Below are 27,825 nucleotides of genomic sequence, written 5' to 3' on the forward strand. Positions count from 1 at the left end.
GGACAAGGTGCTTTGGGGTGGGGGGGGCGCACGCCCCCCCTCCCCCAAGGCACCCCCCCATGTTGAGGGCACGCGGCCTGGTACGGCTCAGGAGGGGGGGCCGCCCGCTCGTCCCCATCCCCTTTCCTGGCCGGCCGGGTAGCGTGCTCGGATAAGGGTCTGGTGTGGATCTGGGGGGGACCCCCATGCCATTTTTTCGGCGTAGGGGGTTCCCCTTGGAATCCATACCAGACCTAAGGCCCTGGTATGCTCTCGGGGGGGGGAACCGACGCCAAATTTTTTTCAGAAATTTGGCGTGGAGTTCCCCCTTCAGAGCTAGTAATTCTGTCAAAGTCGCCTCCGTATAGACAGAGATCCGACTTGGAGGCGACCTCCATTGAAATCAATGGGTACAAGTCGCCTACAGGTCGGATTGAAGTAGTACAGGAACTTCTTTTGAAGTCGGAGGCGACTTCAGTCGCGTGCATTAAGACGGCTCTCATTCACTTACATTGATTTTTAAATGTTGTCCGACCTGAGGCGACCAGGGGCGACCTCAAGTCGGATCGCAGTCGCCCCTGTGTGAACCGAGCCTTACAGACCAAGACAACTGTGTATAGAGCAGTGAATATGCTAGCAGGGGTATGGAATTTAAAGTTCACAGAGGACTGGTCAGTAAAATTTTCTTCCAGCAAAGGTCCGAATCTCATGCTTGCACCATAACTCACATAACAGTCCCTCCTTCCATTACAACACAACCCCCCTTTATATCAGTGTCCTCAGTTCCCCCTTCCCATCACAGTTCCTCACTTTTACATTACTTTCATAGCCCTTACATTTATGTCATAGCGTCCCTTTACTTCACAGCACCCACCTTTTCACCACAGCCCCCTCTACATCATAGCACCCCCTTTACATTACAGCACTCCCTTCACATTACAGCCCTTTCTTCACATCATAGTGCCCCCCCATTTACATCACAGTCCCCTTTACATTAAAGCTCCTCCCTTTACATTGCAGTTCTCCTCCTTCACTTCACAGTGCCCCCTTTACATCACAGCATCCCCCTTCACATCACAGCCCTCCTATTTACATCACAGACCTTCTATATACATCACAGTGCCCCCTTTACATGAAAGGCCCCCCTTTACTTCACAGCACCGCCTTTACATGGCAGTCTCCCTTTTTACCTAACCGTGCCCCCCTTTACATCACATCCCACTTTACAACACAGCCCCCCCCTTTACATTAAAACTCCACTTTAGACCACAGTGCCCTCTTAATATGACAGCCACCTATTACAGCCCTCTTTGCTTCACAGAAACCCCCTTTACTTCACAGCCTTTACTTCACAGACCCCCATTATTTCACACACTCCACTTCCCTGTCCTACTGTACATAGCAAGGCAGAGGGTGGGACATGGGGCAGGTCTGGATGGAGGGTGGGAGCGTAGCAACTTTTCCTGTTACAAGCAAGTGATTGGTTGCTAGGACCACACCACGTCGTAGCAACAAATCACCTGCTTGTACCTCTGCTTTGCTGTGAGGATGACAGGAGGGAAGAGAGGGCACATAGGCAGCTGAATGATACATCTGTGGCAATCTAGACAGAACTATCACTGGGACCAAGTCCAGACCGTGGTCCACCATTTAGTGATCCCTAATCTAGTAGATCCCTATTCTAACCCTCTATATGGGAATGTTCTGTGGGATGGTTTGGATTTTTGGTTTATTGTTCAGCCTTCTTTAGTAAAAACAGTAGCTCAGGAGTGCACTAATGTTATGAAGGCATGCATTCTCACAAAGAAAGTCTGTATTCCACTTAGGTAAGAAATATCAGGTTAAAGTCATCTTGATTTGTGGAACTTAAAGTGGTTGCAAAGGCTCCAGGTTTTTTACCTTCATGCATTCTATGCATAAAGGTAAAAAAACCTTCTGTGTGCAGCTCCCCTAACACTTACCTGAGCCCCATCATGATCCAGCAATGTGCACAAGAGCCTCGGCAGGCAGCCGCCGTTTCCCAGGCCGAAGCCACGATGACGATACTTCCACGCATGTGTATGACGTTTCCAGGAACCTGAAAGACTGGAAGCAAAGCCTGGGTACCAGTGGGCTGGAGGGGACCCCTGTGTTGGGGGCTCTAACCCTGAGGCAGAAGAAAGAGAAACAGAAGAGAGTGAGAAAAGGAGAAGAAGCCTCAGGATATTACCCAGTCTTAGCCACAGCTAGGCTTAGCTGTGGACCCCAAGTAAAGACAGCACAGTGTGCTCAGCAGCAAGGACCAGGACAGCAGCAATTCTGAATCTTGGGAAGCCTTCAAGGGGGACTGTGTGAGTACAATCAAGCTTTACATCCAAAGACAAGAGAGGACAGTGAAGTGCAATACCTCAGATGTCTGGAGCCTAAGGGACAGGTTAAGTGCAGAGCAAGTCAGCCAGGAGCACCCCATCATATCTCTACTTTGGACCTAGAGTAGCCAGGTGCCGTACAATACAATCAGGTGTTGTTTCTTCAATGTACCTTTGTTTTTGGAACTTTGTTCAGCAGAAAACTTTGATGTTTAGTGGATTTCTTTCTGCTTACTTCTGCCTGAGCTATAGTGCTCAGTCATGTTGAACAGGAGATCACTCAGCCCAATAGAGCAGAAAAAGAACCAAAGCCAAAGAATGGTCAATTGCCATTCCATGGACAGTCCTGCAGAATCCAGGACAGTTAGGTGGTATAATTTCTGGATGTACAAACAACTTCTCAATCTATTTTATAATAATAAAAAAATGTGGATGGCTCACTGTCTAAATTTGTGAAACTTCTATACAGTGATGTAGGCAGTCAAAATCCCAATCTTGGGTATCCCAACTAAGTATGCAGATTAAGTGCCGGTTCACACAAGCGCGATGCAAGAACCCTGCGAATTCCTGCATCGCACTCGACACGCACGGCAGTTCACACTGCCATATGCGAACTGCTGGGGAGTGTCATTATATGTTAACGACACCCGCGTTTCAGCTCGCATATCGCACTGCGAACTGACAGTTCGAACATGAATCGGATCACATATGTGTGAACATCACATGTAATGTGAACAGTAGTGCGCTGTGCATTACATGCGATGTCTGGCATCGCGCTAGTGTGAACCGGCACTAAGAGTTCTCACTTTGTTTAATTTATATACTGTATATTTATTTCATGACATATGGCGCAAATACCATTGCAGATAGTCTACCCTTAGGCCAACCCCCATGGAGTAAAAATAACTGCATGACGAGCTTAAAGTGTTTGTAAACCTAAAAAAAAATGCATTGTTTTAGTACTGTAAACCATGCTTCCCTCCAGTCTTGACTGATATCGGCCTTCCCTACAGCCACTCCTCCTCTCCCATTTTGGAAGCTGCCTCCCAGACATGTCAGGCATGTCACGCCCACCAGCATGTCATGTGACCGAGTGATTTATGGACCTGCTGGTAGGTGTGTATAGAGCGGGGCAGACATGTCTGACATCATAGAGAAGACAGGAGGAGCGGCTTGAGCAGCTCTATAGGCCCAACAGCAGGTCAGTGAAACGCTTGGGAATCAGCGGTATTCACGTCACCTGCACTTTATTAAACAAAAAATGCATTAAAGGCATGTTTTAAAAAAAAAATCTAAACATAGATTGATTAAAGGGTTATATTTAGCTATTTAAAAATGTTTTTATTGTCATTTACATTTACAACTGCTTTAAGGTAGTATTAAACTAATAACCAAATATTTAATATATTGCAGCTTACAAATCATTAGATGTGGTGGCTGCTTTAGTTTTCATCTTTTCGGTTTCCCCCCTCTGTTTTCGCCTGGTGATCTGGCCAGTAACACACCTCCTTTGTTAGGTGCCCCCACTTTGAATGAGCAGCATTTTTAGTCTGAGGGGAGGAGAGCGAATGCACTAGCAGATTTAAATACACTAACAAATTGAAGCCAAACTATTTATAAGCAGTTACAGAACAGTTTTGTTATTGTTAAAGATAAAGAGTTTATGTGAACAAATAAAAGCTGATCACTGTAAGCACCCCAGACAGTGGTAAATTATTTGTCTCATCTCTGTAACTGATACATTCTGCTGAAGAGCTTGTTCTTTTGAAAAACAACAGACTTACTGGCCAGATCACCTGGTAAAAAAAAAAGAAAAGAAAGCTTAAAAAAAGAAAACTATGAATTTGAAAGCTGCAATATACAAAATGCTTGCTTTTGGATTTAATACCAATTCTAAGGTAAGGGTTGCCAGACTGCCAGTACTCTCACCAATCTGTCCATTAATATACTGTAGTGCCATGTATATTAAATTGTCAAGCATGCAAGCTGATTCTGGTTCTTAAGTACAGTTTGAAACCCCACCCAGTATTATCACCAACTCACTTTTCCCTGTGTGGACTGTTCAGGAGTTCAGATGTGCAGATAAATATAACCCTTAACATAAAATGAATTCACACTCCTGCAGACTCAACAATTCAAAAGCATAACAGTGTGAATGTGTCTGATCTGGTATCACATTGTTTTATCTCATTACTACTATAATAAAGAATATATTATTGCAATAGGATAGGAATAGGATAGCGCCTTAAAAAGGTGTACCTCTTCCTAATTAAAGGAGTTGTAAAGGTAGAAGGTTATCTTAATGCATTCTATGCATTAAGATAAAAAATCTTTTTTGTGCAGCAGCCTACCCAGCACCCCCCCCCCCGAAATACTTACCTGAGCCCCACCTCTCTCCAGCGATGTCCGCGAATGTCTAAGACAACCAGGACTCTCCTCCAGATTAGCTGAGACACAGCAGCATTGCCATTGGTGCCCACGGTTGTCAATCAAAGTCATTCAGCCAACCAGAGGAGAGAGGGGGCAGGGCCGGGTCGGGATTCTGTGTCTGAATGGACACACAGAGCTGTGACTCGGCTCCAGTGCCCCCATAAGAAGCTGCTGACTGTGGGAGCACTTTATAGGAGGGAGGGGCCAGGAGCAGCGAAGAGGGACCCGAGAAGAAGAGGATCCGGGTTACTCTGTGCAAAACCAACTGCACAGAGGAGGTAAGTATAACATGTTTGTTATTTTAAAAAAAAAGAACGAGACTTTACAATCACTTTAAGTAGCTGATGTCACAGAAGTCAAGATTCAGACTTTATGAACCTCAGCAGCCTAAAAGGACTGGCCCAGATGTGGACGGTACTGCATATCTGGACAGGTAAGTGTCCTTTTATTAAAAATCAGCAGCTAAAGTATTTGTAGCTGCTGACTTTTAATTTTTTGGAGGTGGACTAAAGAGCCTCTTTAAATCCTTAAAGTGTTACTAAACCCTAGACCCTGCATTCACTATATCTGGTCTCCCACAGTGCACAGAACATGGAAATGCAATACTTTGAGTAAATATAAACTGCTAAATACCTTTTCTCACCAGCAGTATATAACAGTAGGATGAGTTGTCTCTGACTGTCCTATGAGGTTGCATGACCCCTGTCCTTTTGTCTGGACAGTGCTAATTGGCCCTGTGCCGATCACATGCACCCTCCCAAGAAAAAAGACACTCTCTAGAAATAAACACCAAACTGAGCATGTGCCACCAAGGCTCTTTTCTATCAATAGATGGACGGGAGACAGTAAAAGAAGGTGAAGATCAGAGAAGACAGGATCAAACAGCCTTTTTACACAATGCAGAGGATTAATCCCTTAGGTTCCACAGTGAGTATAACAAGCATGCTTTACTGCATATAAAGACTGATTTTACTGTTGTGGGTTTAGTAACACTTTAAATTCTGTTGGGTGACTGGAGATTGTCTGAGGGAAGGGAAGCACTTCCTGCTGAGTGAATATTGCAGTCTATTCTGTTATATCCCCAGTGAAACAGACTTTTCATAATTTAATTATATCTGCTTTTCCTTTATTCTTAAATCATGGACTAAGGCCCCATTGGTGACTATGCTCTTTTACTTAGGTGCAGTAGACACAGAACAAGGAATATACAATATATGTTGTTTGAAATTGCCCAGCCTTTGTTAGGGGAACTAATTATAGTCAAGAACATTGCTAAGTACAGTAGACTGGCAAGTTGCCACAGCTAGTCTAGGGTCTTTCAGTCTAGGGGTGCTCTGGTTGAGGAATCCAATTAGCAATGATGGAGGGATATACCATGAAAAGAAAGCCTTATTTTACATGTTCAAAATGCACGAGTGAGTAAGGCAACTCATAATCTGTGTGGTTTTAAACTAGGCAGAGAATGCCATTTTTTTTTCTCTCTGTGTTGTGTGTAATAAAAAGCTCAGCCATGTATGTAGCAACCTATCCCAAACTTCTAGTGGACTTACCATTTGGAAACTCTATGCAGAAAAGTGACACCTATTAGTAATAATAATAAGCACTCCATGAATATAGCTCAGTAGTTCTTCACAGGTTTAATAATAAGTACTAAACTTTGCCTTAGGCTAAAAAAAATATTCTACCTGTTATTATTATCTCTAGGTGTGGCGTGTCAAAAGTCATGCAAAACTAAGATAACAATTGCTAATGTTTGGTCTGTGTGATCTGTCTGCGACGTGTACTGTAAGAGAGGCAAGGCGCTGAGAAAGGACATTTAAATCATGCTCTTGTTCAGTACAGATCTCCAGGCTGTGCAGATATACAGGGTCTGGTCTGGAAAATCATGGACCAGAACATAGGCTTATTTAGGCTTCAAGCATGAGCTATTCTCCAGGAGGCATTTGATAAGCTGTGGTTAAGCTTTGAACACACGTTTGTGTGGTTAGACTCTGATGTTAGACTCTGATGGAAGCAACCATACCCTGACTCCTGTGCCTGTTCTGGGACAATGAATCCGCACCTATTCACTGATCCTGCATATAACAGGATATCTCTTCAGTTAAATAATCAGAGACAAATGTGAAGTTACAGTGAGTGCCTACAGTAGCCAAACTACACTATAAACCAGTGGTCTCCAAACTGGGGCCCTTTCCTTGCTTGCTTTTATCTGGCCCTTGGGCATCATGTAATTCTCTGACCCCAACAATGGGGCATAATTCTTCTTCTGACATCAACGAAGGGGCACAGTTCCTCCCAATGGCAGGGCACAATTCATCCCAGTGAAACAAACAATGGGGCATGATTCTTCCCACCCAATGACACCAATGATGGGGCACAATACGTCTCAATAACACCATAAATAGGGCATTGTTTACTCCCACTGATGGCTGGACTCTACTTCCAATTGCCACAGTCCAGCCCCCGTGAAGTACAAAGGACAGTAGACGGCCCTTTGTTTAAAAAGTTTGGAGATCCCTGCTATAAACATACAGTATTTAAAAAATCATTATTTTTATATTTGACCCACTTATGTCAAGGAGTATTGCAGCCAGTGGTCTTTCAAAAGTATCCAACCTAAGAGATACCAAATTGTAAAGGTTATTTTCTGCATTTTATCTATCTACAGTACTGTAGGTTTACCCATCAGCTGGATATGCTGGAACATCTCTAATTCCTGCCAGAATGCAAGTGTGAAAAATGCCCAAATCACCTCAGCTGGCTCCTCTTGGCTTACCAACAAAGTATTTCTATTGAACATTCAATTCTATTCAACATGATTCCGAACTGATCAACTGTCACAAACAATTTTTCACCATTAGTGGGCCACAGCAACTGGTGATTTCTGTGCCGCCATCAAATTTCAGTGATCGAACATATTGGAAATTTTTTCGTAAAACAAATGATTTTCTAAATCAATGATGGGAGAATGGTGTGAGAAATATAATTGAAAAAGAAATGCACATGAGCACAAGAAAATAAAGTTTCCGGAAAGAAAAGAAGATTCCCAACCACGAAAATTATTTTGTGTAGCAACATGAGGTGATATTGAAGGCTTGATTGGTCAAATTTCTAAATCAGTGATGGCACCATCAGATCATAAAACGCCCAATATTTCAGATTTGTGAAAAAAAAACATTGTTTGGAATTCAACCAATGTAAGGCATGCATAAGCCTAGAATCCCAGCTCAAGCTTAGTTAGCTTGCCTATATTTGCAACATTATTCCACCTATCATCAGTCTTAACAAGCAAAGATGAAACTCAACACATATTTCCCTCCAATAGACTATAGACCATATCTGCTAGTCTGCACTCACCAATTGACTCAGCCTTTGTCATCGTCATTTATTTTTTTCATCAGTGAAGAACATCAACCCAAGGCACTGCAATTTCATCCACAGGATATTAAATCAAAGTAAGTCAGTACCATTACACATTTGTTTTTTAACTTGAAATTGTGCCAAATTAACACTCGTGTATGCTACTAGAAGCGTTTGAAGGAAAAGGAAGGAAAAGCTCTAGATCCCAAAAAAAAGGAGTACCCATGCTTTTTTTGGGATCTAGAGCTTTTCCTTGTATGAAGAAAGTCCTATCATCCTGTACAAATTTTGCATTTATGGTTGCATGTACTTTATTAGCATTTTAAGATTGTATTTAATAAAATGATATTTGTATTTTTATATATATTTGTCATATTGGTGCCTTTCCAAAAGTCCCTTCCATAAACCTCCTTTCTAAATCATGTACAATAATCTGTATGTTTACCTAACCTGTCTTCCAATTTATCTACTTCACCTATTTCAGTCTGTTGGCTCTATTCGTAGCCACCATATTTGTCTTTCCTTCTCTACCTTTTATTGCCCTCTTTATCCTTGTATTATTTTATTATTTAATTAGCTCCCACCCCTCTTTCAGAATGATTGGATTATTTTCAGGAGCAAATGGACCATAACATTGAATAACAGCAAATACAAATAAATGCTATGCAGGCATTTAACAGCATGTTGGTAAGACTGTATTAAATTAAATTCTTGCCTATACAATTGTATAAGTGATGTTATATATGTAAAGTGTATCAATGTCTTTTTTTTTGTTTTTGCTAAAAATCATATATTTTTTTGGACTCTTCTGTATGCATCCTCCTTTTAAGTGAAATTTAAAATACAAAACAAAAAGATTTAGCACAATTTAAAATGCTATTAAAAGGTCTTTCCGCTAAATATAAATGAATATTTCATTTTCATTCACAATTTCATTTAGAAATTATGTGTCTTGGACAAGCAAAGAAGAATGGCTATTTAACACAGTAAATCTATATATATATCAGTGTCCCGCCATGGTCAAAGTTACCAGTTTATTGCTTAGCAATGTTATTTGAAAACTAAGGGTTGTATATTAAAGACAAGGGTGGTTTATCAGCATGCTCGAATGATACAACTTTATAGCACAGCTCTCATGTTTCTACCTCTATATAAAGCCGTCTGTAGATGAGTGTTTACACCTCACCTTACAAGCCATCCAAGTTCTGCCTCTATACCCTGTAGCTCATACTCAAGTTCATTGAACCTGATAAGACAGCAGACTTGTGATCCAGATGAGCTGCATCGGAAGACTAAAGACAGTTTAAAAAATAAAAAAATCTCAATAAAACAAAAATCAAAGTAAAAAAAATATATGTCAAAACAAAAAAAAAATCAATAAAAAAAATGTTTGGAAAAATCACAATTGCATCATATTGGAAAGAAAAAAAAACATCTTGCACTGAGTTACTGACTTTTTAGGGCCCTAAATACAAACACATTTGTAAATCTTAGTTGGTAAACACTAGACTAAACAGAACAAGACTGACCAAGCATCTACCAATGTTTTTGCTTTGAACAATATTTTTATTATCTCGAAGAACCCTTCAGCCCTGGACAGGTACTGCTGACTACAGATCCTAAAGTATATGTGAACACTCACCTTAAATTAAACATCCTATTCCGTTTAAAATACAAATGGCATTCAAAACATTTGTACATACATATAAAAAAACATTATAGATACCTTTTCCCCCCCCCCAAGTGATCACATACCCTCTGTTCTCAGCTGCATAAGGATCTTAGAGAGCTAGGGGAGGAGAACCAGCAGTATTACTAGTCTTCCCAGTGAATGGCTGTGCAGGGGGCTGGGTTGTCAGCACATTGCTAATCATTGGTGGAGAGCAAGCTGAGTTCTCAGCACAGCCAGAAAACTGACCATGCTGTGCTTTTATGTCTAGTGTGGTCAGTTTGGAACAGGAAAGCAGAGGCACTGTCAAGAACTCCAGGTATTTATTATAATGGGATATGTTTTCATACAAGTACATGGTAAAATAAGCACATATCAGGAAAATGAAATGTTGGGTAGACATATTCTAAAAATATTCATAAAGCAGTAATAAGCCCAAAAGCAAACATTTATTATGTTGCAGCTTACCAATCCAGAGATGGCTACATTAGCTTTGCTTTTTTAGGCTTTCTTTCTTCTTTTTTTATCCAGCCAGTAAGTCTGTTTTGTAAAAGAACAGACTCTACTGCAGATGCACCAGTAATATGGATGAGACAAACCGTTTACCACTTACAGGGGTACTTACAAAGATCAGCTTTTATTTATTTATGTAAAAAATGTATTCCCTTAAAAACAAAAATACTGTAACTGCTTATAATGTAGTAGCTGGCATTTGGCTTTAATATGTTAGTGTATAAATCATATCAAACACATCAGTACATCAAACACTTCCCCAGACTGACAATGCTGCTGTCTGCCCCCTGTGCTCCATCATCCAGAGTTGGGGTACTCTAATACAGGATGTGTATTACTGGCCAGACCACCAGATGAAAACAGAGGTAAAAAAATAAAAAAATAAAAACGACTACAGCCACCACATCTAATGATTGGTAAGCTATAATATATTACATTTTTGGTTTTGGGTTTAATATTGCTTTAAAACCTTTAGCCACATGACCTCGGGAAAATTTACCCCTCTTCATGACCAGGAAATTTTTTGTGATACGGCACTGCGTTATTTTAATTGACAATTTCATGGTCATGAAACACTGTACTCAAATAAAATTGATGTAATTTTTTTTCTCCACAAATAAAGCTTTCTTTTGGTGGTATTAAATCACAACTGCAGTTTTTATTTTTTGCTTTATACACAAGAAAAGACCAACTATTTTGAAAAAAAAACAATTTTTTTTTATTTTCTTCTATAAAACATATCCAATAAAAAATAGAAAAAAAAATCAAATTTGGTTTGCGCAAAAGTTATAGCATCTACAAACTATGGTACATAAATAGAATTTTTATTTATTTATTTACTAGTAATGGCAACAATCAGCACCTCATAGCGGGACTGTGATATTACAGCTGGCAATCGCACACTAACTGACGCTTTTGACACTTTTTGGGCACTGATGACACTAATACAGTGATCAGTGCTAAAAATATGCACTACCACTGCACAAATGACACTGGCTGGAAAGGGAGTTAAACATCTAGGGTGACCAAAGGGTTAAATGTGTGCCTAGCCAGTGTTTTGGTGTACTATGTGAGATGATTTTATATAGGGAAGCAATGGATTTTGGATCTTGTATGTAAAAACTGTGTCTGATCTGTATTTACAATGTTTTTGAGGTTTTCTTGACATCACAAACTTTGTGCAAGTTTATTCCACATGAAGGAGATAGTTAATGCTGATCTCATACTAACATCAATTTGTTTCCACTTTATTTTATAACTAGAGATTAAAGAACCAAACTGGATAGATTAAGCTACCCATTGATGGATCAAAATTTGGCCGGTTCAGTGGGGATTGACTGGGTTTTGATCTATCTATGGTCATTCCCATTCAACAGAAGTAGAACGGGGCTATTGGAAAACTTTTGTTGATCCATCAGCTACAGACGATATTTTGACCCCGTTGTCAGAATACAATGGTGCAGTGGAGATTATTTCTCCATTTTGGTTTGGATTGCCATGACTTCTCAAACTGGAGCCTAAGCCAGTTATACTGTAGGTGGAAGAATAATCTGATCATGATGGGTTGGACCTAAACCCAGGTCATCATAATTTTCATGCATAATATTCTATATAGGAATAAGCCATTAGGATTATAGTTAGTACTCTTTTTCTAGGAAATATTTTATATCATGATTTTGGTCTTGTGATAGATTTTATACTAAGGAACTTTCAGTTTAATTTTACTGATGTTTTGTATAACATACAGTATGTTTTTGTATAACATACACTAACGAAACCATAGAACAAACAATGAATATATCGAAGCTTACTAGTCCTTAGATGTGGTAGCTGCTTTAATTAAATTTTTTTAGTACAATAACATTTCAGCAAATACTGAAAATACCTGTTGATCTTGCCAGAAATGCAGTGGCCTTGTAATTTTCTGTGTGCTGAACTACTAATCTCTCCATTCCCCATGTAATGGAGATGAACAAAGGCAAGCATGTTTAAAGTCCAGCCTGGGTAGCAACCATTTCTCCCTCTATAGATACAGTGAGGGAGTAAGTATTTACACCCAGGTACAGGTAACATGTTATTATTAGGATTACCGGTCAAAAATATAGGGGAAAAGCTTTGAAAAGTAAACTAACGCAGCCACCATATCTAAGGACTGGTAAGATATAATATGTTACATTTCTGCTTTTGAATATAGATATGCTTTAACCACTTGCGGACCATAATATGTATATATACGTTGTGGTTTGCAAGTAGTTTACCGGGATTATGGCTTGGCTGAAGATATCAGCCATAACCCCGGCATGGTTTTTGCAGCCAGCGGCCAGCTTTCTCCTATTACCCCCTCCTACCACTCACCAGTGTTTCTCAGGCTTACCATTTCCACTAGTTCACCCAAGAAAGGATCCGACAGTGTGGCCAGCTGCTCCCAAAGATGATCAAAATGTTCAAAGATGATCAAAATGATCAAAACTCTTTGACTGACCCCATGGCCTTGGAGGGCTACAGTGACGTCATGACATTACTTCTGGACCACTTCCAGACCAAGCTGTAAGTAAAAAAATGTTTTTTGATCTTTTGCTGTTAAAGGTAAAGAAGAGAGTTTGGGTCTTTTTGATCCCAGATCTCTCCATAAAGTGGACCTGCTATTCTTATTTCTATTACAAGGAATGTTTACATTACTTCACATAAAGTGCTCAGGCGGCAGCCTTTTTCGCTTTAGGGAAATTATTGCCAAAAAACGGAAGAGAGAGAACTCTAATAGTGTAAAACCTCAATATATGCGCTAACATTATAACTTGCATTCCCCTTGTACCCAGGTTGAATCGCTTTTCTATAAGCAGCCGGCTCAGCTATTTCACCACTCTCAGGTGTCAGGCTCTCGTTTAGCACAGCTAGCTTCCTGTATCTCTGGCCCGATGTACGTTTCGTCACATGTCGTCTTCAGAAGGTGTTACAAGAAGCTCTTCTTCACCTACCCTCCTTTTATCTTCCACATTTGCATATTACAACTTATGATCCTATAGTGCTGAACATTTCTATGTGCTCATGATATCACCAATTCCCATCCATGTGCTGCTGCAGTTTAATTTCTACTCTACTTATAATTTAAACAGCCCTCCATGCTCCTGACTCTAAACGATCTCCTCCCGACATCTCCACATGTATGGTCCCCTAATTAAACAAAATCTGAATATATTGAATTGGCAGCATTTCCATGGCACTTTATACATTACATTACTGCAAGAAATTGTTACAATACAATCTATCTATTTTATACATTAAATAAAAATATTTATAAAAATTGATTGTATTGTAAGGTCCTAAGGTTCTTACAAACTAACTTGTGTGACAATTGTATATGCTATGTTATTATTATTTTTATTTACCATTTTTTCCCTTTAAATGAGTTACCCTTTAAATTATGTGCAGACTATAACTCAAATTCATGTCTTGATATTTAATGAACTCATATCAGACATAGCAAATGACTTTAGTATCTTGAAATCAGATTATCCCCTTAAATATGACATGCTTTTTATGCAGTTATACAAGATATGTATTCACGGGGGCGTGGCTTGCGCGCGAGCGAGATGGCAGCCTAAGCCTGGAGCTCCTGTCAGCCGGCCGGACATCGACAGCGACACGGACCCCAGCGACACCCAGCGAACCGGCATTCCCTCCCGGAGAGATCCCGGACCGATCCGCCGTGATGTCCCGCAAACGAAAGGAGGAGAAAAACCTCCAAAAGCTCACAGCGCTCTCCTTCCAGCGCGAGAGGCACATCCAAGATGGCGCCGGCGGGACCGCCGCGCGTCCGTCTTCAGCATACACAGACCTGCCTAGTAGTGATCCCGGGGATCCAGACGGGGAAACATCGCCATCCCCCTTCGCCAACTCACCGCCAGCATCTCCGTCCTCCCGGAGCCCAGTAAAAGCGCGGATGCGCTTGGATACAGCAGACAAGGCCCAGACCACAGTGAGTACTGAGCTGCACAACTCACACGCTATATCTTCCCTGCAATCCTCCATTGCGGCCTTCCCCACCTCAGGCCAGCCGGTCCTTGACACCACCATGAAGGACATGCTCCTTTCCTTACAATCATCCCTTATGACTAATCTGTCATCACTGATCCACAAATTCACCACTGACATGCGACAGATGGGGGACAGGGTACAGTATATGGAAGATAAAATGGAGGAGTGTGCGATTACTGTTAATTACTTGGTTGACTCGTGTATGGCCTAGAAGGATGATACTGACTGGATCAAATCCAAAATCGCAGACCTCGAAGACCGTTCCCGCCGCAATAACATCAAGATACGCGGTATACCGGAAACGGTCCCTCCCACAGACCTGCATAAATTCGCGACCACCATGTTTTCTACCATGCTACCTGAGCTGACGCCCATTGAACTCACTATAGACCGCATACACCGGATCCCTAAACCAGGCCACCTGGCAGGGACGGTTCCCAGAGATGTACTATTAAGGATCCACTTTTACCAAGCAAAAGAACAAATCCTCTCTAAAGATAGAACCCTCAACACCCTGCCTGCCCCTTATTCAGACATTCAACTTTTCGCTGACCTCTCCCAGCACACTCTTCAACTACGCAGACAGTTGAAAACCATCACTAAAGCTCTTTCCAACCATAAAATTGCCTACAAATGGCGCCACCCTGCCACTGTCTTGGTCCTGCACAACGGCATTCCTCATACCATCTCTACGGTGGAAGGTGGCATGAAGCTCTTACAGTCATGGGGCATTGGCCCGGAGGCACCAAATGGAAATACTACGCTACCCAGGAGACGTAATTCCCCACCACAGGGACCTCTCCGCAGGAACTACAACCCACAGCTGATCTGATACTCTGATACGTATCCTTCTCCGTGTCCCACATGGAGCTACCTATAGAATCCGGTCCGGCTGACCGTCTCCTCCACTGACCCTTGAGCCCGAACTTTCCCCCTGGTTGCGTCAGCGCCCGTTAGGGATGTACATCGCTGACCTGTTCTTCACAACACTAGCTCCAGTGTCTCAAGTTGATCTGTTGATCTGTTTTTATTTTTAGTTTGTTCTGCTCTCTCTTTGTTGTTTTTACTACCTCGCACCGAGATATACCGTTGCCTTGTCTTCTAACTTTGACTTGTATCCGCAGAATATTGCCTAGAGTAACATTATCAACCTCGTCTCATATTCTAAACTACTGATCATCGCCGCAGAACCTTCATTCATCAGCCTACCTGGAATCTGCTCTCCACCTGTGAAGTAGAGATTTCCTTGCCGACAGACGCCCTACTTCCCCCAACCGTAAGTCTATCTACTGACCTACTCCAACCACTAGTGCAGCAATGTCAATCACTGTAGTCTCTCTCAATGCAAAGGGCCTAAACCATCCGGCCAAGCGCGTATCACTATGGAAAATGGCCTTATCGCTCAAAAGCGATCTGCTATGCGTCCAGGAAACGCATTTTATGCGAGAATCCCCACCCCGCTGCCAGCACAAAGCATTTCCTCATATCTTTCAATCCTTCTATTCCAAAAAACAACGAGGTGTAATGATCGCTGTTCGGGACACTGTCCTCTTCCAGCTACAGAACTGCATTACCGACTCAGATGGTCGCTACATCATCCTAGTTTGCAAAATAAACAACGTCCAATACACGTTAGTCTCATTGTATGCACCGAACCATCGCCAGATGTCCTTTCTAAGAGACCTATTGGAGAAAGTCAATTCTCACAAACAGGGTAATCTACTATGGTGTGGAGACTTTAACATCGTGCCAGATTATGGCATCGACTCTACTGCTGGGACTAAGAGACATGCTTCACCATTGAGTAATTTTCTATCTTCCAACGAAATGTTTGACGTGTGGAGGTGTTGTCACGCGACTGAACGCGACTATACGTACCTGTCACCGCGTCACAACACCTACTCACGCATAGATCTGTTTATTACTGATAAATGTCTATTACAACAAGTGTCGGCTTCGGAGATTCACGCTACCACCTGGTCAGACCACGCCCCTATCAGTATCACTGTCAATGCTAAATTGCAGGTACCTAACTCCTATCTTTGGAGAACAAACAACTACCTTCTTCATAATCCACACACTGCAAATACTCTCAAACAACACTTAGAGGAATTCTTCTCTATTAATTCCCAGTCGGTGTCTGACCCGGTGCTGGTGTGGAGAACCCACAAAGCCGTTATTAGGGGGACCTTTCTCCAACTAGCAGCTAGGGAAAAAAAGCGGAGATCATTGAAATTTGACCAAATCACAGCCGCCATTGAGTCCATTGAATCCCAAAATAAACAGAACCCCTCTCCTGCACTTCAAACACAAATCTTTAAACTACGCCACGAGCTACGCTCACTTCTCCTAGAATCATATGGGAAAACACTTACCAAACTCAAAGCGACTACATACTCCACGGGTAATAAAGCGGGGAAACTATTGGCCCTGCGAATAAAAGGGTACAAAACCAAATCCAAAATTCCATTCTTGATTCACCCTCACTCCAAACAAAAACTCCTGAAACCCCAAGAGATAGCTAACGCGTTCGGAACCTACTATACGGATCTTTACAATCTGAGAGACGATAAACAAACAGTACAACCATCGCAGGAAGTAATTAATGCATTTTTAGAGCAAATTAAACTGCCTTCCGTCTCCCAGGAACAACTAGCCACTCTTAATGCCCCTTTCACAGCCCCTGAAATACTAAAGACTATAAATAGGCTACCAAACCATAAATCCCCGGGACCGGATGGACTCAACGGAGAGTACTACAAAACTTTTCAACGCATATTGACTCCCACACTCTGTGAAATCTATAACTCCGCTGTCTCTTCCTCCTCCTTCCCATCAGAGATGCTAAACGCAATAGTAGTTACACTCCCAAAACCTGGCAAAGAACCAAATGTCCCCCAGAATTTTCGCCCTATATCCTTATTAAACGTAGATGTCAAGATCTATGCCAAATTATTGGCCAACCGATTGATAGATATTATCCCCAATCTCATACACAAAGACCAATCCGGTTTCACAACGGGCCGCCAATCCTCCGATGCCACTAGAAGGATGATTGATATCATCCATTTCGCAGGGAGCTCAGGTACCCCCTCTGTACTCTTGTCCCTAGACGCTGAAAAAGCGTTCGACAGAGTGCACTGGGGGTACCTGTCCTCCACTCTACACAAATTTGGGTTTACTGGTCCAATTTACAACGCTATTATGGCACTTTACTCTTCCCCCTCAGCCCAAGTATACTCTGCTGCAGCACTATCCTCCCCATTCGCCATATCCAATGGCACTAGGCAAGGGTGCCCTCTATCCCCCCTAATATTCAATTTAATAATGGAACCACTGGCACAATCGATACGCGCAAATCCTTTAATCAAAGGCATCACTATAGGGGACAGGACACATAAAATTAGCTTATTTGCGGACGATGTAATCCTCATGTTGTCTGATCCCACCACCTCCCTCCCGGCGGTCCGAGAGACGCTAGCCTCCTTCAGCAAAGTCTCCTATTACAAAGTCAACGACACTAAATCCTGCATTTTGAATCTAGGAGTGGACTCCACGACCAGTATGATCCTACAGCAACACACGCCATTCACTTGGGCAGATAAAAGTATATCTTATCTTGGTGTCCAACTGACCAAAACAACTGCAGAACTCTTTTTACATAACTTCATTCCCTTTAGAGCCAAATTGCAAGAGGATCTGCGCAGACTGGCGTCTCTCGAACTGTCCTGGATGGGGCGCCTAGCGGCCTTTAAAATGATGCATCTCCCCCAAATCCTGTACCTGTTCCGAACACTACCTATAACCATTCCCGCCAAATACTTCAGGTCCCTGCAGTCCCTCCTTTCCTCCTACATGTGGCAAGGCAAAAAAAGTAGAAGTGCACATGCAAAATTAATCAAACATCGAAGGGCTGGGGGCGCTGGATATGTTGATTTTCACGACTATTACATGGCATCAATCCTGACCCAAACTAAAGACTGGTTCTCACCTTCTCCGTCCACAGAATGGGGACAAATCGAAGCCTCTCATGTCCATGGGAAAAATCTCTCCGCATGGCTCCTATCTAACCCTAGATCTCCACCGCCACACTCACATATTCCCCCTACAATGATAGCTACAGCCCAAGTTTGTAAAAAATTTGTTTACCTCGGCCAATCCTACCCTACTAAAACCGCTATACGAATCCCCTTACAAGTTCTCCACTACAAGATTGACCTAATTTCCTTTAACCAATGGCATCACAGAGGCATCCTTTATATCAATGATCTCTTCTCCAACCACAAAATTAAAACATTCCCCGCCCTACAAGCAGAATTTCATATCCCTAACACTGACCTCTACCTCTATCTCCGGACAAGACATTACCTACTTGCAACCCCAGAGTGGACCTGCACACTCCCTCTTCCCGCATGGAAATTCTTTATGACCCAACCTACTATCAGTAAAGGCATCTCCCTCTTTTACAATTTACTGAGACAAAAAAGTATTTTCATCAAGAATAACTCACTGCTTGCATGGGAATCAGATTTAGGCCATACTTACACCTCGGAACAATGGGCTACTGCTTATAATTCCACATTCAAGGTCACCAAATGCTCTAATCTTTGGGAACTAACTATCAAAATAGTACAGCGTTGGTATCTGACTCCCACGAGATTGTCGAAATTTGGCACACCCCATGATAACCGATGTTGGCGACAATGTGGCGGCAAAGGTGACATGCTCCACACTCTTTGGGGCTGTCCCAAACTGACTTCCTTCTGGGAATCAATTTTCCAACTGCTCTCTGAAATAGTTCATGTGCCTGTTATCTCTCAACCCAGCCTAGCAATTCTTTCCCTGAACCTAGATACATACCCCAACCACCTCAGACATACGATTCTACATGTATTACTCTCAGCCAGACTATGTATCACTAGACTATGGAAAAATCCTTCACCGCCCACGGTGGGAGAAGTGGTGAGAATGACCCACTTGCACTATACCTACGAACAAACGATAGCTCGTTGCCAAGGTACCCTATCACATAACTCCCAGGCATGGCAACCATGGGCAACATGGATCAAATGCCAAACTGTCCTTCCATTGTCGTATGAGAGCACTATCGAAAATCCGCCCACAGACTTTTAAATACAGGAATGTTAATATTGTTACCCTATACACCATGGTTATGTTGTCAATCATACGTATTATGATAGTATACTTGTAGTTCCGCCTTCTGTCCTAGACGACTAATATTTTACCCACCATTGGGGGGCTGGACTCTCCTCCTGGTCACAGCAGTGCTCCCGTAAGGGGTGCCCGGGAGGAGGCTCCAAGGCCCCCTCAGACTACTTAGCAACAAGGCAACATCTCTATTACTTGTAAGTACCTGTATTCTACATCACTCACATTTTCTCTTATTACTGACCCACTCTAGGTTGATTCCATAATTGACTAGTCAACGAATGTATGTTTTTTTTTGATACTACTGTAATGCATTATCATTTGTAATACCTGTTAAAATCTAATAAAAATCTAGATTTAAAAAAAAAAAAAAGATATGTATTCACATACATATCTAAAGTGGTAAATGGGGTCCAAATGAAAAAAAAAGAAACAAATTAAGAAAATGCAACCTATTATAACCTATAATAATGAAAGAACAGGAAAAAAAAAATGAAATTATATACCTTTTAAGATTACCTAAACCCAAAAACACAAATGTAATATATTGCAACTTACAAGTCCTTAGATTGCTTTAGGCTCCTTTTTTCAATTTTTTTTCCCTTTCAGTAACATACTTTCGGTCCTAGAATGACAATGCTCATCCGCTGTACTGTATTTATGGAGGAGCAGCATTATCACCCTAAACCGCTCATTCCTAGAACATGTCCCCTTCTCCTTATCAACAGGTATTTTTGCATTAATCAAAAATAACAAAACATTTTAAAGGTCTATTTAACAGACCAAATGGGAGAAAATAGGCTTATTGTTAGCGGTTACATATACACTTTACCCTTTAAAACAACAAGCATTTTTCATCAAAGCTTATGATTTTACACAAGTAATACCATACTATTCTATAAATCTGATGTCTAGTTTATTATTAAATCATATTGATTTACTGATAATATAAATTCAAAATACTAATTCCAAGTCAGTTATTTAGATTTATTGGCTTATTATATAGATAAATGACAAATACAGTAACACGACTGTCATAAAAAAAATTAGATCTAGCTAATTTAAGACATTACTGTAGGAGTGGCCAAATCCAGGACAATTACAAGACTATTAGTGATTAGAGAAATGGACACTCCTTGGATAAGAAAAAGGCAATGACACAGCCATGACAAAGCAACTAAAGCAAAATAAAACATACCACGGAAGCCAGGTATTGCGAATCAATTGCTGTCAGCTGCAAACATGAACCTGATAATTCTGTTTGACTTGTAGGAGCCCTTGTTTAATATTTAATGTCAAAGACAACACCTCAAAACACGTTTGTCACAGTGCTATGACACGTTAAACAAAGATGGCTGTTAACATGATACCCAGGTTGATAGTGATACTGTATAAGACAAAGAGCAAGCTACAGTGTGCAGTAACCCATAGGACAAATCAGAGAGCATCTTTTATTGGTATAACTACTGCAAACAGAAGTCTGATTGGTACAGGTCAGCTATTTTCGACAAGGGTTTTGTGGGACTCTAAGGCTCCTCCACAGTTTGCTAGTGGTTCATTGAGCTGTGGCTGATTAACCTCCCATCTTATGGTGTCTGCATAATCCTGGCTGAAATGCCCCTTGGCTACGCAAGCAGAAATACACCAATTAGCTCTTATAGATTTAGCTCTTATAGGGTGGCTTCTTCCCCTCAACCATTTAGTAATTGTAGTTCTTCCAACTAACTAATTATTATATTATTTTAACTAATTGACAAATTTTTAATTTAATGTAATTTCATTTTTTTTATTTAACTAATAATTGACTACTTATTTTAGCAAGGTTTCCCCAAAACTTGAGAATTATTCCAACGGTTTACTTGGGGTAAAAAGCTTGAGAAAGGCTGCTCTAGGTTATTACTCTATACACACCATCAATGCTCTTTGCGCTTACTGAATAAGCTTGAATGCATATAATAAAACAAACTGGCACTACAATGCACCTTTGAAACAACAATAAGCATACAAACTGTAATAGGCTGAGACGGAGACAGTCATTATACAGCTGTATTTGTATCTGGAGCTTTGAATGTTTAATCATTACAAGGCCTCTAGGCTTACTGAATCTTTCCAAACTAACTCCCAGGTGCGTTATTTACATTTTCCATCATCAAGTCAAATAAGCTCTTGTCAGCATCACCTATTCTATCACTATGCTCACAGGTGTAGCACTGGCAGAGCTTACCTCTCAGGAAGATCCTTCTTACCAGCTTTCTTGGATTTCCCATCCTGGTGATAATGACCCTCCAGTGCCACGGTGGACTGGCAATCCACTGCAAGCGAGAGAAAAAAAAAACACGGTCCCAGAAAAGAAACAGCCACCAGTAATGGGACAAAAGACAACACACACAAGGTGCAGACAGGTGCCTAACAGCAGAACACCTTTAGCATTGAAGCAGTAGCTGCAGATCAGCAGAGTACAAAAGGCAGTTCAAATTACTGCTTAGCTACCAACCAATCCTCAGTGAGCCTGGCCCTGCTGAGCAGAAACCATGACGTAAGGGGAAGAACTCTCACAGACATAAGACGGAATGAAGGCATTCAGTTTCAGTAATGATTTTTCTTATTCATTAACAGTTTTATTTTATTTAGAGGAAATTAGAGGAAGCTTACGGCAGCTAGGGTGTGTATAACCGTAGTTTTTCTGCTTTCACTGTGCACGATCTTGTTGCCAACATGTACATGATTTATTCAACTCTCCAGAGATACAGGGAAGTAAAGTTTTATTGTGCTGCATAACTCCTATTGATTATTTGGTGACTGTAAAATACTTTCATTACTTCAGGTTGTTCATTTACAATTGGAAACTGCTGCAAAGAAGTCGTTAATATATTTCTGATAAGAAAATATACAAAAAATGTTTTAATGGGCTCATACATACGATATGTCATTGAGCTTTATCACCATATAAAGTGCAGTTAGGGCTTTTTTTGTCAGAGAATAGGTGCAGGTACTCACCACTCAAACACCCAAATCCCAGATACTCCTTGCCCCATGATCCTTGGGGAAAATAAGTAAAGCAATGCATGTAGCCTGGATGGTCAAGGTTGCAATCTATGTATCGCACAAGGTGCAAGGTTCAGGACTCAGAGGTGCATATCACACAGGGCAAAGGGCTCACAAGTGTGTATTGTGCAGTTCAGAAGTGCGTATCACACAGGGCAAAGGCATGGGTAACACAGGCCAGTGTATAACCAAAAATTGTGGTTCAAAATGAGGCTTGAACCGCGCTGTGTCATCTTCTGTCTTTGCCATATCATATGGGGATCTGAAAGCGAGGCATGGCAAGCACGCTGATGCCATATCGTGGTTCAAAATGAGACTTGAACCGTGCAGTGTCATATTACCCTCTCTACCTTATTATATTGGGATCTGAAAGTGAGGCGTGGAACGCACGCTGGCACCATATTGGAACACTGTGGATTTGAACATCCAGGTTTCCCCAGTTGCCACTTCAGATGCAATTTCTCTTTGGCAAACTTGTCTATATATACTGCAGGGACTACCCACGACTCTCACACCCCAGATGATGTCCAATAGGACTAAACGCGTCAGGTGGCGCTCGTGAAATCACTGCATACTGATTGCGCTACTGAAGGATTTTAGCATGTTTTTGTCGAATTTTTTGTAAGTGTAAACCCCTTTTTTCTACATTAAACCTATCATACAGTGTCGCACTAAGTGCAGTTTTCAGTTTTCTATGCCCTTTTACTTCGGATGCGGTTAATATCATACCATCGAGCCTATTGTCTGATGTTGAAACCTCTCCCCTAATACTGGATGGGACTCACCCTCCAAATCATCGACTTTTCCATGTAGGATTCCATTGAGATCATGAATGCCTGTTTGACTCTTATGCTTTACGGTATATGAGTCCACAATTTCTGGTAAGCGTGCCAACCTTATTCTTTAGTGATTGCACCTAAAGATCAAGTTTTCATTCACCTTGAGAAGCAAGAGAGACTTTTTCCATGCACATAATCTATCTACAAGATATATTTCCCATGATGTTCACTCGTGAACTTTGATTTATAAATGTTTTCAATAGTCATTTTGAACATTACTTTTTATCACTTTTTCTTTTTGGTTCACTTTTATCCCTATTATTTTCTGGCATTGGTTGTTCATTGACTATATTCACCGCTTGGACCTATTTGGTCCCTATCCATGTTTTTCCACTGTTTATAATTGGAGTGCCACATTATTGTTTTATATAACCACAAATTACCTTCCCCCAATCCCCCAGTACAAAGCTCTCCCTGGCTCAGAGCTCTCACCCAAACTCCCTCCCCCTCAGTACAGGGCTCTCCCTCCACCCACCCTCCCCTCAGTAAAGAGCTCCCTTTAATAGTCCACAGTATATTGCCCCCCATACATAGTACAGAGCCCCACAGTACATAGTCCTTCTCACACAATTCCCCACACCACAGTACAGAGCTTCCCCTCACAGTACAGAAACCCTTCCACACAGTACTGACCCCCCCCCAAAGTACAGAGCCCCCCACACAGTACAGAGCATTCCCTCCCCAGTACAGGGTTTCCCTCAACAGAACAGAGCTCCCCTCACAGTAAAGAGCTACCTCTAAACCAGGGGTCTCAAACTGGCGGCCCTCAGAACTACAAGTCCCATCCTGCCTCACTACACAAGTAAATGCGCAAAAACAGGGTCAAAGATTTTCCCAATGTCCACCAGTCTCTCACCAATTGAAACCAAAAATCCAATTAAATGAATGAGAGTCCATATTATGTAAAGATCCCTATGGTTATAAATATAAAAGCTACTGTCCAGTAGAACAAAGGAAAGCATTTAAAACCAGGAGCTCCATATCCAGGGCTGCCATCAGTGAAGGACAGAAACCGTGTTCCAAAGTCTGTGAAAAAAAGCAAAGGAAGAGGCGCCTCTGGGTGTAGAGCTAACATACAATTTAATCTAATTTTGCTTTTTTTCCCATCATGCCTCACGCTTGTAGCTGTCAGCAATGCCTCCTGAGAATTGTAGTTCTTCAACAGCTGGAGGGCCACCAGTTTGAGACCCCTGCTCTAAAACTATAGAGCCTTGCACAGTACAACCCCCTCACAGTACAAAATCCACAAAACACAGTTCAGAGTTCCCCCTCACAGTTCCCCCACACAGTAGAGAGCCCCCTACATAATACAGAGCTCCCCCTCACAGTATAGAGCCCCCACACACAGTAGAGAGCCCTCACACAATACAACGCCCCCCCCCCATACAATACAGAGTCACCTTCACAGTACAGAGCTTCCCCCCAAAGCAGAGAGTGCTCCCACCACTCACCTGCCAAGGAGAAGTCCTCAGGAGAAGCAGTGAGGCTGGTGGCTCAGTAGCTCACCTAAGATGCTTGCAGAGGCAGGCTGTCACTGTAAACACAGAAGTCGGTACAGGAAGTGAGTAGTGCATAAAACTTCCTTTTACCGGCTTCTATGTTTACAGTGACAGGTCGGAGAGGGCTGCCAGAGGTGGCAGAACAGAACTAAGCCATGTTACAACTAAATAAAAGAATAAGAGCATAGAACCCCAAACAGGATCAGACATCAGTTAAAGTGGAAGAAAAACTTTCATCACCAACTTTTACCTATAGGTAAACCTAAAATAAGGCTTACCTATAGGTAGCGCAAATATCTCATAAATGGGCACGGAAGTTATTTACATTTCATGCAGCCAGTGCTCTGAAGGAATGCGCTCTGAAGGAATGGCCACCCATGCCGTTCCTTCAGAGCCCTGTGCATGTGCAGGAGTGATGTCATCGCAGCTCCGGCCGATCACAGAACCGGAGTCCGCAAACCTGGAAGGAAGACGGGTGAAGATGGGATGCTGCAGCTCTGACATCTCGGCACTGGAAGAGCTTTGTTTTAAGGTAAGTTTAACATAATGTGCTAGTATTCAATGCACACTAGCACATTATGACATTGCCTTGCAAAGTAAGAAAGAAAAAAAAAACATCCAGCAGTTTACAAACGCTTTTATCATAAAATGTTTACTTGAAGCAAATATAGTTTTGCTATTGATTATCTCCTTTGTCAGGTCAAATCTGGAATATGCTGTACAGCTTTTGCCCTCTTCTACAAGAAAGCCATTCTATGCATTAAGATAAAAAAAACTTCTGTGTGCAGCAGCCCCCCTCAGCCCCCCCCCCCCAATACTTAGCTGAACCCATCTCAATCCAGTGATGTTGCAGGGGTGTCTCGGGGCTTCCCGAGACTCTCCCTCCTCATTGGCTGAGACAACAGCACAGCGCCATTGGCTCCCGGTGAACATGCCAGGTACTACATTGAATTTTGCCATTTTCTCTTAAAGTGAACCTGTCACAAAAGAAACACAGGGCTACCATTGCTGATCTGAATAAATTAGATTCTTGGCTGTTATGTAGACCTACCAACAACAATAAAGTCCTGCAGATAGTTATCCGAACTATGTCAGGAACTCCAAATGAAGGATGGGCAGATGATTTATAGTGGATTTGTGTCATTTATAGAAATTGTAGTACAGCTTCTATGAACTGCACATCTAGAAGGAAAGGGCAAGCATAATCAAGCTCTTTTGATGAGATTTTCTGCAACCCTGTAATAACTCCTGCCAAACTGGAAGATGACAGTGAGAGGAGGAAGGGGTAGAACAGAGCAAGGTTTTGGCTGAAATGGGAAGAATGAGCACAAGGGGCACATCATAAGAACTGTAAATTGTATCCCTTGTGCTGTTTTTTATGTTTGTAATTTTAGCTAAATATACAAAAGATACACTATATTGTCAAAAGTATTGGCACACCTGCCTTTACACGCACATGAACTTTAATGGCATCCCAGTCTTAGTCCGTAGGGTTCAATACTGAGTTGGCCCACCCTTTGCAGCTATACCAGCTTCAGCTCTTCCGGGAAGACTGTCCACAAAGTTTAGGTGTGTCTATGGGAATGTTTGACCATTCTTCGAGAAGCACATTTGTGAGGTCAGGCACTGATGTGGATGAGAAGGCCTGTCTCGCAGTCTCTGCTCTAATTCACCCCGAAGGTGTTCTATTGGGTTGAGGTCAGGACTCTGTACAAGCCAGGTAATTTCCTCTACCACAAACTCACTCATCCATGTCTTTATGGACCTTGCTTTGTGCACTGGTGCGCAGTCATGTTGGAAGAGGAATGGGCCATCCCCAAACTGTTCCCACCAAGTTGGGAGCATGAAATTGTCCAAAATGTCTTGGTATGCTGTAGCCTTAAGAGTTCCCTTCACTGGAACTAAGGGGCCAAGCCCAAGCCCTAAAAAAGCAAAGCAAGGTCCATAAAGACATGAATGAGCGAGTTTGGGGTGGAGGAACTTGACTGGTCTACACAGAGTCCTGACCTCAACGCAATAGAACACCTTTGGGATGAATTAGAGCAGAGACTACGAGCACATGTTTTCAAATGTTTTGCAAATTGGATGCGGTTTAAGTATATGTGTGAACCCAGCCTTACTAAAGTTTTGAAATCAGATTTTAAAAAAAACAACATATCTTTTAGCCCTGGTTCACATTGCAGCGATTTGGCACGCGATTTGACATGTCAAATCACATGCTAAATCGGCGGTTATTGCCAGCAATGGCACCATCCGGAACGGTGCAATGCTGCATTTGCGGCGCTGCACCGATGCCCAAAAGTAGTTTCTGTACTACTTTTGGCGAGTTCGGGGTGCGATTTCGATAGACATCTCTGCAGGAACCCAGATGTCTCTGAAATCGCACCCCCGAAGTCGAGACTGACATGCGGGAATGAAATTGTGTGAGTTCAGCTGAAATTGTGGCTGTGCCTTTTTTCTAAACTGAAGGCTAGTACAATAATAAATACACTAAATTGCTTAATACATTAGTCAGGATATAAAGTTGAGTATATTAAATGCATCATACATGCTCCGACAGCATAGGCTTATGTTAAATAATCTCTGTTATTACTGCTTTAATTTATATGTAGGTGGTAATTCATATTTATTTATATTCATAACTGAATCACTAGGCATCATTGGGTATTATGCAATACATCTAGTAGATGGGAATGCTACCAGTGCAGTTCTGTGTGGTTAATAAAATAAAGCAAGTATTTTATTAATAGGCCAGAGGGAAGAATGAGGAAAAATAAAACAAAGGAAGTAGAACATGAAAAGTGGAGTTTGTGTTTTACACGTCTGCAATGATACAGATACTGTAGATATTTATTTTTTTCACAAACAGTATCTGATGCATCCAGCATTTTTTGTATATGAGACATATAAGCTTAAATTGCTGGTCTCCTTCTGGTAAC

General features: G+C 41.8%; 1 protein-coding gene across 3 annotated transcripts in view; it reads right to left on the reverse strand.

Annotated features, from left to right (window-relative positions):
- Positions 1 to 27,825, reverse strand: part of SHROOM3 (shroom family member 3) — a 530,439-nt gene that overhangs the window by 278,620 nt on the left and 223,994 nt on the right. The window contains exon 1 of one of the 3 annotated variants that reach the window (XM_077476351.1): positions 21,728 to 21,968. The exons of the other annotated variants lie outside the window; for them this stretch is intronic. The gene's annotated coding sequence lies outside the window, so the exon portion shown is untranslated. Of the gene's footprint in view, positions 1 to 21,727; positions 21,969 to 27,825 lie in introns of those variants that run through there. 3 annotated transcript variants of the gene reach the window in all.

Source organism: Lithobates pipiens, unplaced genomic scaffold, assembly GCF_037356315.1.
Source record: "Lithobates pipiens isolate NorthernLeopardFrog02 unplaced genomic scaffold, aLitPip1_a1.2 Scaffold_13, whole genome shotgun sequence".
In the NCBI taxonomy this organism is placed as follows: Eukaryota; Metazoa; Chordata; class Amphibia; order Anura; family Ranidae; genus Lithobates; species Lithobates pipiens.